This window comes from Papio anubis, chromosome 10, assembly GCF_008728515.1.
Source record: "Papio anubis isolate 15944 chromosome 10, Panubis1.0, whole genome shotgun sequence".
NCBI lineage: Eukaryota > Metazoa > Chordata > Mammalia > Primates > Cercopithecidae > Papio > Papio anubis.
In genome coordinates, this window is record NC_044985.1 from 65,255,742 (window position 1) to 65,269,705 (window position 13,964).

At 38.2% G+C, this 13,964-nt stretch overlaps 1 protein-coding gene across 4 annotated transcripts in view; it reads right to left on the minus strand.

Annotated features, from left to right (window-relative positions):
• Positions 1 to 13,964, minus strand: part of CERKL (ceramide kinase like) — a 127,680-nt gene that overhangs the window by 43,126 nt on the left and 70,590 nt on the right. The gene's annotated exons all lie outside the window — the stretch shown is intronic.

Below are 13,964 nucleotides of genomic sequence, written 5' to 3' on the forward strand. Positions count from 1 at the left end.
AGTACCAAGTGCAGTGCATGCTGGGAGTTAAAAAGAGGGTTTCGGTCAGAGTTCAAGCCTGAAAAGGGGCCGGGGAGAAAGAACTCTTTTGGGAATTGGGAAAGCAACGCCTCTCAGCAGGGATTCGATGACAGTGCTGCCTCACAGTTGGGGCTGAGATTTGATACTACAATTTTCTGGGCTTGCAAGATGCTTATCTCTTCGAACCCAGTTGGAGCAGGTGCAAAGCAAATTTTCTGTTGTTAGGAAGGGGCAGGAGGGACTGAGGAGCTAAAAGAAAGCTGACAACCGTTTCTTTTATGGTAAGCTGCTCTCAGAGGACCACGTTTAAAGATTAAAGAAGCAGTTATTAACATTTATTTTTAATAAAATCCATTACTAAAAAGACAAGTGAAAATTGTCCACTACAAGGAGTCAGTGTTTCATACGTCAAGTAGAGAGAATATTTTACTTCTCATTATATTTGATACAATGAAATATTTCCACAGGACATACTGTTTTGATTTTAGGAAGACTTTTAGATGAGGAAGAGATAGGGTCATGATAAACTCCTTAAACATTCCTAGTGAAACTGCCTAGGGCCCTTTTTGGTAAGAAGCCTGCATCAGCCTCCAATCACCCAGGCTGGAAACCTCAACACCATGCTCAATGCCTTCCTTTTTCCTTGCCACATTTGAATGGGTGCTCAGATTCATAAGATGGTAGCTACTTGCTTCCATGCCTTCTCCCACTGATGTCCTCTGACTTGGGGACCGTGCCCAGGCATGCTGGCTGTCCTCCCCTTCCACTGCATCCTTTGGCATCACAGCTCTGATAAGTGCTGCACAGTTCAAAGGCGGCTATGGCTCATTGCTGCCAAGAGCGAGCCCAAACCCCTTAAAATGACATTCAGAACCCTCCTGCTCCCAATCCCAATCACTCTCCTCTCCTTTCTCTGTCACACGTGTTAAAGAAACATTTACTGGGGAGGCTGAGGCAGGAGAATGGCGTAAACCCGGGAGGCGGAGCTTGCAGTGAGCTGAGATCCGGCCACTGCACTCCAGCCTGGGCGACAGAGCCAGACTCTGTCTCCAAAAAAAAAAAAAAAGAAACATTTACTGAGCATTTGTGCTAAGTACTGGGTAGAAGGGCCAAGGGATTAAGATATGATTTGTACTTTAAAGGAGGAAGATGTATCCACAAATACAGACAGCACAAAACACAGAGGCATGTTAACAGAGAAGCACAAAGTACAACAGAGTGTGTCAGAGAGGGTGGTTAGTTCTTATTAGGGATCCGGAAAAGGCTTCAAGAGAAGTGAGTATCTGAGTGGGGCTTTTGGCTTGTGCTGTTTTCACCCCCTAAAATTTCCTCCCTCATTACCCCTTATCCCACCCTTTAGCAAAACAGCAGGGGTGAAAATTTTAGGCAATGAGAGCTGCCTGAGCAAATAAATGAAGTGAAATGCGGAGGGTTTTTATGTTCCATTTCAACTTCCTCATCAAAGGTCCAGAATCATTGTATTATTGCCAAATTCCTAGTCTGCCAGACCTTCCTTTTTTAACACAGTTTTTCCTTTATGCTCCACCCCATCCCCACTTTTGTCAAAATTTTATGACTTTTCAAAGCTCACTTCAAACAACACTTCCTCAGTGAAGCTTTTCTTAATCAGCAACAGAGTTCACCTCTCTGGAGTTTGTCTCAGAGTAAGGCTTCTCTGCTCACACTTTACTCTAGGTTCCTCTATTGCTGATCTTTATACTACTTACATGAGAGGACTCAGATGAAAGACCCAAACTGAGACAATACAAAACGGAATAATAACAGTAATAGATTATACAACAATTGAATTTTCAAAACACCCAACTTCATGAGTAATACTGACACTAAACAAACGAAAGATGAGAACATTCTGTTCTATAGAATAATATTAGGGTAATTAATAAATATAGAAGAATTATAAAGAGAAAAATCACTATTTTCGGTCATCGCAATAATTATTGATTCAGGCAAGAATCACCAATGGGTGCTAAAGCCATCCAGTGACAATCAGTTGGGGACAAAATATTTATATATTCTTAAACTCTGTCCCTCATCACTCTAATTATTAATACAAAGGGCAACATATTTAATGGAGACTAAAGGCATGAAAATTAAGTGCAATGTGTGATTCCGGATTGGGTTTTTTAAATGCCATAAAGGACAATATTGCTGTCCTTTAACCATGAAGGACTAAGCTTACTTTTAGCTTACTAAAAGTAACCTAGAGCTTACTTATATGAAACGCGACAGGAAAAGAAACTTGCTTAAAGACCAGAGGCCAAGTGTTAGGTTAAGTATCCTGATTAAGTTTACTTTACCTAGTAAACTTATTGGAATGCCCTGCTTTACTTCTCAAGCAGGGGTAGTCCCAATAAGGACAGTGTTATCACACACACACCTACAAATTTATCTTCCTATATTCATTTATTTACAAATAACTGCATGTCTGCTCAGTACAAGGCAGAGTTCCAGAAACGGAGGCTCTGTCAGTGAACAAGAAAAGCTTCTGCCCTAGTGAAGCTTCCACTCTAATGGCACAAGACAGAAAGGAACAAGAGTATGTCACGTGGTAATGTAATACTTTCTAAAAATAAAAATGAAGATCACTAGTAGTGGGAGGGAGGGAGGGCAAAGGTGGGCATGACTTCCTGGCCAGGGAAGATCAGGTCACCCTAGAGCCTTGCAGGCATTTACAAGGACTTTGGCTTTCGTAGAGAAAGAGGTGACGCATGGTGAATTTCAATCAATGAAGCCATATGACCTTAGGTGTTGAAAGAAACACTCTGGCTGCTTTGTGGAAAGTAGATAAAGTAGGGCCAAGGGCCACCAAATAAGAACAATTGCAACACTCCAGGTGGGAAATGATTGTGCTTGGACTGGAATGACTGCAGTGGAGGTTAAAAGTTAGATTCTATAAGTATTTTGAAGGTATAGCTGACAGTATTTGTTGACTCTTTGGATACGGTATGTGAAAGAGAAGAGTTAAGGAATATTCAAATGTCTGGCTGGCAAGGGGAAAGTAAGGACTTAAAATGGGTTGAGAACTAGTGAAAAATCAGAGACTCAAATTGTGGTCTCAGAGAAAATTGTTGGTAATGACAATAACAACATCTAAGGAACTGACATCTTCATCAGAATCACCTGAAGTGCTTCTTAAAACATAGATTCTGGGCTCCAGCCCCCAGAGTTTTGGGCTTAGTAGTCTGGGGTGTGGTCTGGGAATTCATATTTATAACAGGTTCCCAGGTGCTGATGATGTTTGCAAAAGGGACCACATTTTGAGAACCAACATTCTAGAAATCATCCTCATTGAAGGAGAGGAGACCAAAAACTGAAAAAATAGTTAAAGAAACATAATATTTTAATAGGAGTAGTGTCAGAGAGAGTGAGAGTAAGATAGACTTTAAGTCTTCAAGGAGTAAAGAAAATGACTCGGTAGTCTGCACAGGACTGCAACTAGTAGTGCCAGCTAGAGGTATCTAATGGATTGAGCTTCAACGCTGAGAATTTTTAAGAGCGGAAAAAGGGATTATGGTCTCAAAATTTAAGTGAGATGGAAGGAAGACATTAAGACATTGACAATATCTCCAGGACCAGTGGTATGAAATGTATGGCAGAGAAACCAGTTACCACTTTAGAGGACTGCAAAAGTGGTAAAGCTGGGTCACTACTACAGCAAGAACATGGGGAAAATATTTAGAAAGGAGGTTGAAAATTAGGAGATTTTGCTAATAATGGACTATTCAATTCCAGAGGGTAGAGTGAAATGGTGTCTGGAGTTGAGGAGGGTTGGGGACAGTGTCAGGCTAGGGGATGTACAGAGACTTAGAGGCATGGGAGTCCAGGTGATGAAGGTTTTTAGGAAGTAACATGGGGTGGAAGAGGTAAGAATTGTTTGCAGCAGTTATGGTTGAAGAGTAAGGCAGTGGGGGGAAGGGGTCTTGCCCCAAGCACATAGAGCTCTAAGAACTTGTCTTCCCTCCAGCTAATGTCAAAGCTGGGAAAGGAGCAATGTTAACTGGAGCTGAAGGAGCTCCAAAGCCCCTTTCCCTTTCAGCAGTCCTGGAAGTCCTGGAATCTGAACTTACATCTGTCTGACATAGCCATACTTTTCACCAAGTGACCTCACTGCAAACATTCTACATTTGAGAAACACAAGCTTGACTGGTTTCTGTACAGGTAAATCATACATATGCTACAGAATTCAAAAATCGCCTTAAATAGCTAATTCAGTGATATCTAGTTTCCCTCTTGCAAAACAATCACTGGTATCACTTTGAGAATCCTTCTAGAAATATTTATGTATATATTTATATTTATACATATATTTAGATATCTATTTATACATATATTTGTGTGTGTGTGTGTGTATATATATATATAGAGAGAGAGAGAGAGAGAGAAAGAGAGAGAGAGAGAGATGAATGGTGTCTTGCTCTGTAACCCAAGCTGGGGTGCAGTGGCATGACCTTGGCTCACTACAACCTTTGCTTCCCAGGCTCCAGCAATCCTCTTGCCTCAGCCTCCCAAGTAGCTGGGACCACAGGCATGCACCACCAGGCCCAGCTAATTTTTATATTTTTTCCAGAGATGGGGTTTTGCCATATTGGCCAGGCTCATCCTGAACTCTTGGAACCAAGTGAACCACCCGCCTCAGCCTCCCAAAGTGCTGGGATTACAAGCATGAGTCACCATTTTTGGCCTCATCTAGAAATATTATATGCATATACAAAAAATGCATGTATATTCTACAGCTTTTCACATAGACAGCAGCTTCCCTACATGCTGTTCTGTATCTTGCTTTTTCCTTTTACCGTATTTTTATTTTTTATTTTATTTTTTTGTTTGAGACGGAGTCTCGCTCTGTCGCCCAGGCTGGAGTGCAGTGGCACTATCTCGGCTCACTGCAAGCTCTGCCTCCCGGGTTCATGCCATTCTCCTGCCTCAGCCTCCCGAGAAGCTGGGACCACAGGCGCCCGCCACCACGCCCGGCTAATTTTTTTTTTTTTTTTTTTTTTTTTTGTATTTTTAGTAGAGACGGGGTTTCACCGTGTTTGCCAGGATGGTCTTGATCTCTTGACCTCGTGATCCGCCTGCCTAGGCCTCCCAAAGTGCTGGGATTACAGGTGTGAGCCACCGCGCCCGGCTTTACCGTATTTTTAAAGATGACTCCATATCACTACATAGAATGCCATCTCACTCTATTTAAAACTGCCTCATATTCATCTGGATGAATTTACTTCAATTCTTTTGTATGGATGAGTCCTTGAGGATAAATATTTAGGTTGTTTCCAATCTTCCATTACTGCAAATAACAGTGCAATGAATGCTGTTCTCCATCTATTTGATGCAAAATGGACACACTTCTGGAAGTAGAATCATTGAATCAAAGAGTATATACTTTTAAGGTTTTATCATACATTGTTAAATCACTCACTACAGAAACAACAGAGTTGCAACCAAAAGTGCACAATTGAGTAAATGGTCTCGAATCTTCACTCTGTCATTTACTGTGTGACTTTGAATTACTTGTCTAACATTTCTTCAAATTCCTCATGTGTAATACAGAAATAATAGTACTTTCTGGATAAGTTAATTGTGATAACTAAATGTAAAGTGCTTAGAAAAGCACCCGGCACAAAGTATTCAGTAAATTTTTCTCTTATTACCACCAATTTACACTCTACAAGGAATTTAGATTGCCTGTTTTCTTACATCCTTATAAACATAAACCTACAGTATTTTCAAACTTTTTCATCTTTGACAAATGAAAAGTGAAATACTATATGTGACTCTAATTTCCATTTCTCTGAGGGAAGTTATAAAATTTTGCAAATGTTTAAGAGTTATTTTTCCATGAACTTTCTGTGTATGTCACTTGCCAATTCTTCATATTTTATCATTAATGATGGCAGTTCTTTATACAGTAAGAAAACTAGGCTTCTGTGTTATGGGTTACAAATGCTTCTCCTAGTTGTGTCATTTGCCTTTATAATTTATGGTGTTTTCTCCATACTGAAAGTTTTTGTTTATATGGACCTATATTTTAATTTATCAATCATTTCTTTTATGGCCTCCGGACTTCGTGTCATATTTAAGAGTCCCCTTTTGAGACTTAAAAACTGCTTTTTTCTTCTAATACTTTTATGGTCTCAATTTTATATTTTTAATTGTATCTGAAGTTCATTTTGATAAAAGGTAAAAAGTTGGGATTTGACTTTCATTTTTTCCAGATGGCTATCTACCTATCCCAACATTATTCATTGGAAAATCCATCTTTCCCCACACATTTTAAAGCCACCTTTAGAGGTACTAAATTTTTTAATGTGTTTGGATCTCTTTCTGAACTGCCCATCTGAGATCCACTGATCTATTCATATGTCAGTACCATGTTTTAAATATTACAGTTTTATAATGACTTAATAGTCAATAAGACTGGTCTCGCCGGGCGCGGTGGCTCAAGCCTGTAATCCCAGCACTTTGGGAGGCCGAGACGGGCGGATCACGAGGTCAGGAGATCGAGACCATCCTGGCTAACACGGTGAAACCCTGTCTCTACTAAAAAATACAAAAAACTAGCCGGGCGAGATGGCGAGCGCCTGTAGTCCCAGTTACTCGGGAGGCTGAGGCAGGAGAATGGCGTAAACCCAGGAGGCGGAGCTTGCAGTGAGCTGAGATCCGGCCACCGCACTCCAGCCTGGGCGTCAGAGCGAGACTCCGTCTCAAAAAAAAAAAAAAAAAAAAAAAGACTGGTCTCTCCTCATTACTTTAAAGACTTTTTCACATCTATTTTTGCTTATTTTTACATATGATCTTTGAAATAAGTTTGTCTACCTTAAAAACATTCTCCTGGTATTTCATTGAGATTACATTAAATATAAATTATCTTAAGACCAAATAATACTTTTGTGATATTCAATCTTTCTGTATAGAAACATGGTATGTTTTTCCATATAAATAATCTCCTGTGTCCCTCAGTACCATGTTAAATATTTTAAGATAAGTGGTGAACAATTCTAGGTTTATCTGCTTTTCTGTTGCTGCTGTCAACATGTTTTTTCCCCTAACTCATCTCCTAACTGGCTATAGACTGCGTATATCAAAACTATTGATGTCTATACCTAGCCCTTTCCTTAACTCCTTAATTGTAGGCTTTCCCTTTATTCTCTTGGATTTTCCAGGTTAATTATTTTATCTGAAAATAATAATCATTGAATTTCCCCTTTCCAATGTTCATACCATTCATTTTCTTCTGTATCTACTTACATTAGTCCCACCAGAAAAATATGACTAGTAGTGCTCATAATAGAGGAAGGACATTCCTGCCAGTTCTAGAATAAGAAAACCTCAAATGTTTCTCCATGTAGGCTCTAAAATGTGATAAACATATTTATCATTTTGATAACCATATCCATCTATGATTTTATGAAGAGCTGTTTGACATTTATAAGTAACACTGATCTCTAGTTTTCCTTGCATTGTCAGAATTTGATATCAATTTCATGCAAGTTCTATAAATAAAATCTGGAATTTTCTTCTCTATCCTCTAAAATAGTTTAAATAGTATTGAAGTTTCCTGTTCCTTAAGGGTATAATAGACATCTCCATGAAAATATCAGTCTGGTAGTTTTTTACAAGTACCAAAAAATGCCTGTTTCTTTGGTGCTAATTGATCTGTTTAGATTTCCTATGTCTTCTGGGTTCAGTTTGGCCATGTTCCCTTTCTTAGACAATGTACTCAGTCATTTTACCCTACTACAAGGAGGCAACCCAGGTTTCCTCCTTGTTTCTAGATATATAGTCTTCCTCCTAACAGTAGCAACACTATTTCTCCCAATAATCAAAATTAATCATCTTTTCCAGCATAGTATTTCATTTTTTTATCTGTTGTTTCCGTTATATAGTTCAGCAATGTGGCCAGGTTATTCCAAATGTCCAGTTCAATTGAACAACTACCATGTTCCCATATGAAAGTATTGTTTCCTCACACTAAAACTTCTGTGTATCAGCAAAGTTCAAAGTTGCAGAGGCAAGATGAAAAAGTATTTTGAACAGGTGATTAGATGTGAAGTAAAAGATGACACTTCTACCTCCACTTCTTGATTCATAGACCCCTGTATTCTGTTTATGGAACTAAAAACTACTTTAATGTCATAAGGTTTTATCTTCCAGGTAGAATACAATACGTTACAACAGGAACATGGTAAGACAAATGAATCCTGTAGTTGTCAATCAATTGCCTCACTTATTTTGATGTGAATGAGTCTCTTGATCAAAAGCAATATTGTATAGGATGTCATGTTATTGAATAAGGCTTTTAATAAGGCCATAAATATTACTGCTGGCAGAAACATGAGGGGCAGGGAATGCAAATCCATATGTACAGTAAGCATTCATCGCAGTAGTGACAAACCACTGACCTTCCATAACAGAACAAATCCAATGTAATCAACCTGCCACCAGCTGGCTGGCTGGTTGCTCTGGGACATGGTGCCATATCCAGGGCTCAAGGTTGATCTGTTTGCAGGTAGAACACTTGGCAATAGTGGCAATTCAATCAACCTTGGTAAGCAGTGCTTATTAAATCCTCTTATTTCTCCCATCCCTGCACCAGTGTGTTTAAGTGTCCACTACATAAGCCCTGGAGTTGCTTTGCAGTGATGCTGACTACTATCTGTAGGATGGGGCATCTTGCCATATATTTCTTCCTCTGAACAAAGTTTGTTGAACATTTACAAAAAACCATAAATCTCATTTTCTGTTCTTCTGTGAAAGTATACTTTCCACCTCATACATCTTTGTCACCAATCTTTCTCCTCTAACTTGACTATTTCACCAAACTCTGAACCATTGTCCATACACTGAAACATCAATCCTTGGCCATCACACCTTGACAATTAGTATCAACTGATTGAAGTTCTGTCCACCAGAAAGACCATCCCTACTATTTGAGGTGGGGAATACCCTTAAGTAGGATTGTAATGCTTTAGTAAGCTCATTTTTGTTGTATCATGCAGAACCATCTCTAAACTAGGTTCCTTTTATTTCCTTCAGTGTGCTGGTCATAGAAAATGTTTCATGAGACTGCATATGTGTGGTGAAGAGGAAAAAGCAACACAGCAACAGTTGTAGGCCATCAGTATACTTAATGTACTACAGTCATATCCTCTTACCCTTTAGTAGTAGTATCTGTATAAAATGCCATTCTACCTAAAATAGCTAGAATATTTTATTTTATTCAACTGAAAAATTTTCAACATATATATATATATATATATATTATTTATTTTTTGAGATGGAGTCTCACTCTGTTGCCCAGGCTGAAGTGCAGTGGCTAGAGGGATCTTCGCTCAGTGGAACCTCTGCCTCCTGGGTTCAAGTGATTCTCTTACCTCAGCCTCCCAAGTACCTGGGATTACAGGCACATGCCACCACACCCAGCTAATTTTTGTATTTTTAGTAAACACAAGGTTTCACATGTTGGCCAGGTTGGTCTTGAACTCCTGACCTCAGGTGATCTGCCCGCCTCAGCTTCCCAAAGTACTGAGATCACAGGCATGCGCCAATCGTACCCAGCCTTGTCAACATATGTTTCTAGCAGACATCTCAAACTTAACATATTCAAAACTGATATTCTAATTTTCCCATCAAATCTAGTCTATCTATCCAGTCTTGCTCATCTCACTAAATGACCACTTTATCTTTCCACTTTATCTTTGCTCAGGTCAGAAACTTTAGTCCGTTACTCTGAAAACTGGTAATTAAAAATTGCTTAATTAGTTAACTAAGCATTAATCCTACCTTTTTAATATGCACTATATTTCTGGGTAATCAAATAACCCCAGTTGCAAAGTAACATCCATTTAAAAATAAAAAGAATGTCATTCATTTAGAAAAAAAAAAGAAGACTGAATTAGAAAGTCTCCATGTTGCCATCCCTAATTAAATAATTAGTTCAGGCAAGGATGATCAATGAGTGTTAAAATCATCAGGTGAAATATTTATTGAAAACTAGATATCCCCCCTGGTCTCTATCTTCCACTCAACAAATTATCTAGTAGTTTCAAATGGAAACATTACAGTAGAGGGACCGGGCTGTCACCTCCTTAGCTTAGCCTCATGAATAGTGAGATAGTCAGAATTAAGTGCTACTAACATTAAGCACTACAACTTATGAAGTATTCTTGCCCAAAGTACCAAACATGAATCTCAGTAAGCCTTTAGATTGAAAATTCAGTTTATAGGAAATACAAGCAACAGAACAACAAGTTAAACGACATCACAAAGCAGTCATGAGATAGTGGTACAGCAGTAGTGCTCAAAGTATGGGCTTCAGAATGAAAGCCCAACATCACCAGCAGTTCATTGGAAACAGCCACCTCAGATCCACTGAATCCAAATTTCTGAGAGTGGGGACTAGTAATGTAAGCTCTCCTAGGGACTCTTAATGTACAATAAAATGTCTACCGGACAAATAATCTAGTCTCTTCCATAAGTCAGTGTCAGAGAGAATAAAACATAGGAGAAAACATGTTGTAATGTTATAGTTTAAATGTAATTAAATGAATGATTCTTGATTACACACTAGTTGGTAAAAATTAACTATAAAAGACATTGTGGAAAATATGGAGAATTTGACTAAGGACCAGGTATTAAATGTTCATAAGCAATTATTTATTTGGCAGGATAACGATATTTGGTTATCTGAAAAATACCTATTTTTAGAACTACATGCTGAAGCATTTTGGAGAGAACTATCACAATGTCTACAATTTACTTTAGAATACGTTAACAGAATAAAATGTTTGAAGCAGATATAGAAAAATGTTAAGACCTGTAGAATCAAGGTGATAAAAATATGGGTGCCCATTGGAACACTGTTTATATTTTCTATATGTTTGACACTTTTCATAACAGAATATTAATGTCATCCTTGACTTATCCTCTTAATAACCCCCATATTGGCCAGGCATGGTGACTCACTCCTATAATCCCAACACTTTGAGAGGCTGAGGTAGGAGGATTGCTTGAGGCCAGGAGTTCAAGGCTACCCTAGGCAACACAGAGAGATACTATCTCTACAAAAATAAAAATTTGGTTAGCTGGATACAGTGGCACATGTCTATAATCTCAACTACTAGGGAGGCTGAGGTGGGAGGATCTCCTGATATCAGTAGTCTGAGGCTGCCATGAGCTATGGTCACTCCATTGCACCCCAGCCTGGACAAGACCCAGCCTACGAAAAAAAAAAATCTACCACATCTATGTCAATAAATGACATGTTTCTGCCAGCCAGCTCTATCTGGAAAAAATGAATCCAAAGCATGTCTCACCATCTCTCCCACTCCCAACCTAATTTAAGTCACCATCTTTTGCCTGGATTAATCCATTTTCTATTTAACCTGTCTCCTGCTTTCCTGTTTCAATTATTCCATCCACTCATATAGAACACTCCCTACACTGAGTGGCCACATATCCATTTTAAAAGGAAGTTATGTTACTTTTCTCTTAAAATCCCCAAATAGTTCCTGTTTTTTTGTTTTTTTGTTTTTTCTTTGTTGTTGTTGTTGTTTTGTTTTGTTTTGCAGAATAAAAGTAAAAACTCATACAAAGCTAGTAAGGCCCTTCATGACCCCCCTCAGCCTCATTTGTGACCTACTCTTTCCCCTGCTGACTTCACTTGAACATGACTTTCTTGCTCAATTCTTTGCACTTTTTGATCCCTCTGCCTGGACCATGTTTTCCTTCATATATCTATATGGCTGTCTTTCCCCATTACTTCCAGCTTTCTTCAAAAACTCCATCAATGAAGCCTTCCTTGCCCACTCTGTATAGAAGAGGAAATATTTTCATCTCATTGCCTGGTAGTACATACCATCACTTGACATAATAGAAATGTATTTATTTGATTTTTTGAATTCCCCCTCTACCACTAGGATTTAAACTCCTCGAGGTCAAGAACTTCATGATTCTGCTCTCTGCTATGTTTACTGGTTCCTGGAATAGTGTCTGGCACTCAGTAGATGCCCAATAAATACACATATAGATTCTTTTAAAAACCCCAAACTAAAAAATAAATTACAAAACTGCAATTTCAATTGCACTAAAGAAAACAAAAGTGCAACACTGCAAAACAATCTTTCAAGCAAAAAACTTCTCTTTAAATTGTTGTTTTATAAAGTAAGTCTAAAATTACAACTATTTCTATTAATTCCTACAAGACAAAAAGGCTAAGGTAAATACTTAAAAAAGAACCAGTTATCAAAAGTAAGTTTTCTAATAGATATCTAGATCCCTTTAGAAAAAATATTTAGCATGAATAAAACAAGCAACGTCGTCTTACTACTGCCAAGTTAAGTTTTAAAAACAAAAAAGTAATTCAATCCCTATCTCATACCTACTCCTTATATCTACAAAAAAAGTCACTAGAAAAATCATATTTGAGAGTTGGTAAAAATCTTTTCTAAATTAAAACCCTAAATTAATAGCAGCATTGAAAATAAATACTGACCCTTTTGCTGAGAACTTAAATCAGTTTGCCTTCCAAAAACAAATTATCAATTAAAATAAAAATCAGAGAGTGGACCTGAAAGCAGCAGCCTGTATGACACTAGTTTGTTTTGAAAAGCAATTCCTTTGCCTTATCCTAGGCTTGGACTCAGGGTGCTGTCCCTCAGCCCCATCGGGATATGGAGCTTCATCATCTCACAAGAGAAAGGAAAACGCAAAAAAGCAGGTGGCCCAGGGGATGGCAACCAGTAAGGAAAGATGAAGCCAAGACAAAATCCATCCTCTGAAACTGCCAAATGATGCAGTAAACCTATCTCCCATGAAAGGAACTGTAACAATAAGAAGACTTTAGTAACTAGGTTAGGAAGGTAAGAAGAAGAAAAATAAAAAACTTTAGATTGTAAGAAAACTGATAAAAAGGGAACAGCTTAATTTTTTTTCATGAGAAAATAGATGCACATCCTAACCCTCTTGACTAAACGATTAACATTTTTAGGTGACCTAGAAATATAGTATAATGTAAGGACTTATGTAAAGTCACTAGGTACAAAAAACTCTCTGGAAAACATTTTTAAAATGCTCCAAAACAAGGCATCAGGCAGTCAGGACCTTGCTCTGCTCTCAATTATGACAAACTGTTTAATATGAAAGCTATATTGAGACACCTAAATCCCCTAAACTCCTTGAAAAAAAAAAGATGAATTTCAAAGTGGTAATTATCATTTATTCATAACTTGACAAAAGTATAAGCATCCCACAAGTAGATAATCCAAGATTAAAATACAGGTATAATTCAACATTAATATGCAACTGACTTGGTTCTCAGTCCTTTGGTAACTTCCCAATTCATACTCTAGAGTATAGACCTTTTTAGCACGCCAGTTTGCAATGAACCAGCACCATAAAACAGAATGGCCAACTGTTCCTCTGTTGGTAACAAATGTGCTAATATATACTAGTTTAAACTTGATCTATCAGTGAGTCAATGAACCATGAAGGGTGGGGGTTAATCAGGGTGTTCTCCAAACAAAGGCTCCTGAGAGCGGCAGGGACGCCACTCCCAGACTCACATCTGTGCTGTTTTGAGTGCAGCACGATGGGAATGGCATGGTGTTCATCAAAGTTAAGAGCCCAGAACCTTGTCATACTCTTGTGTATATTCACCACTATTTTACACAGAAAAGCAACCAAGTTGTTGCAAAGATAAAACCCAAACACAGGAAATAGAAACCTCAGTTAACCACAAGTCTCAGGAGCTATTAATATTAAACTATGCCCAGTTAATGTGTAACAGTGATGGTAAAAGCCTTTCCTACATAAGATTTGACAACTTTCCAGTAGAGGTCTGAGTTAGAGATATTTTATATTGGCAATTTATATTAAAATGCATCAATTTCACCTTATTATCCACAAAAGCTTATAGATGCAGATCT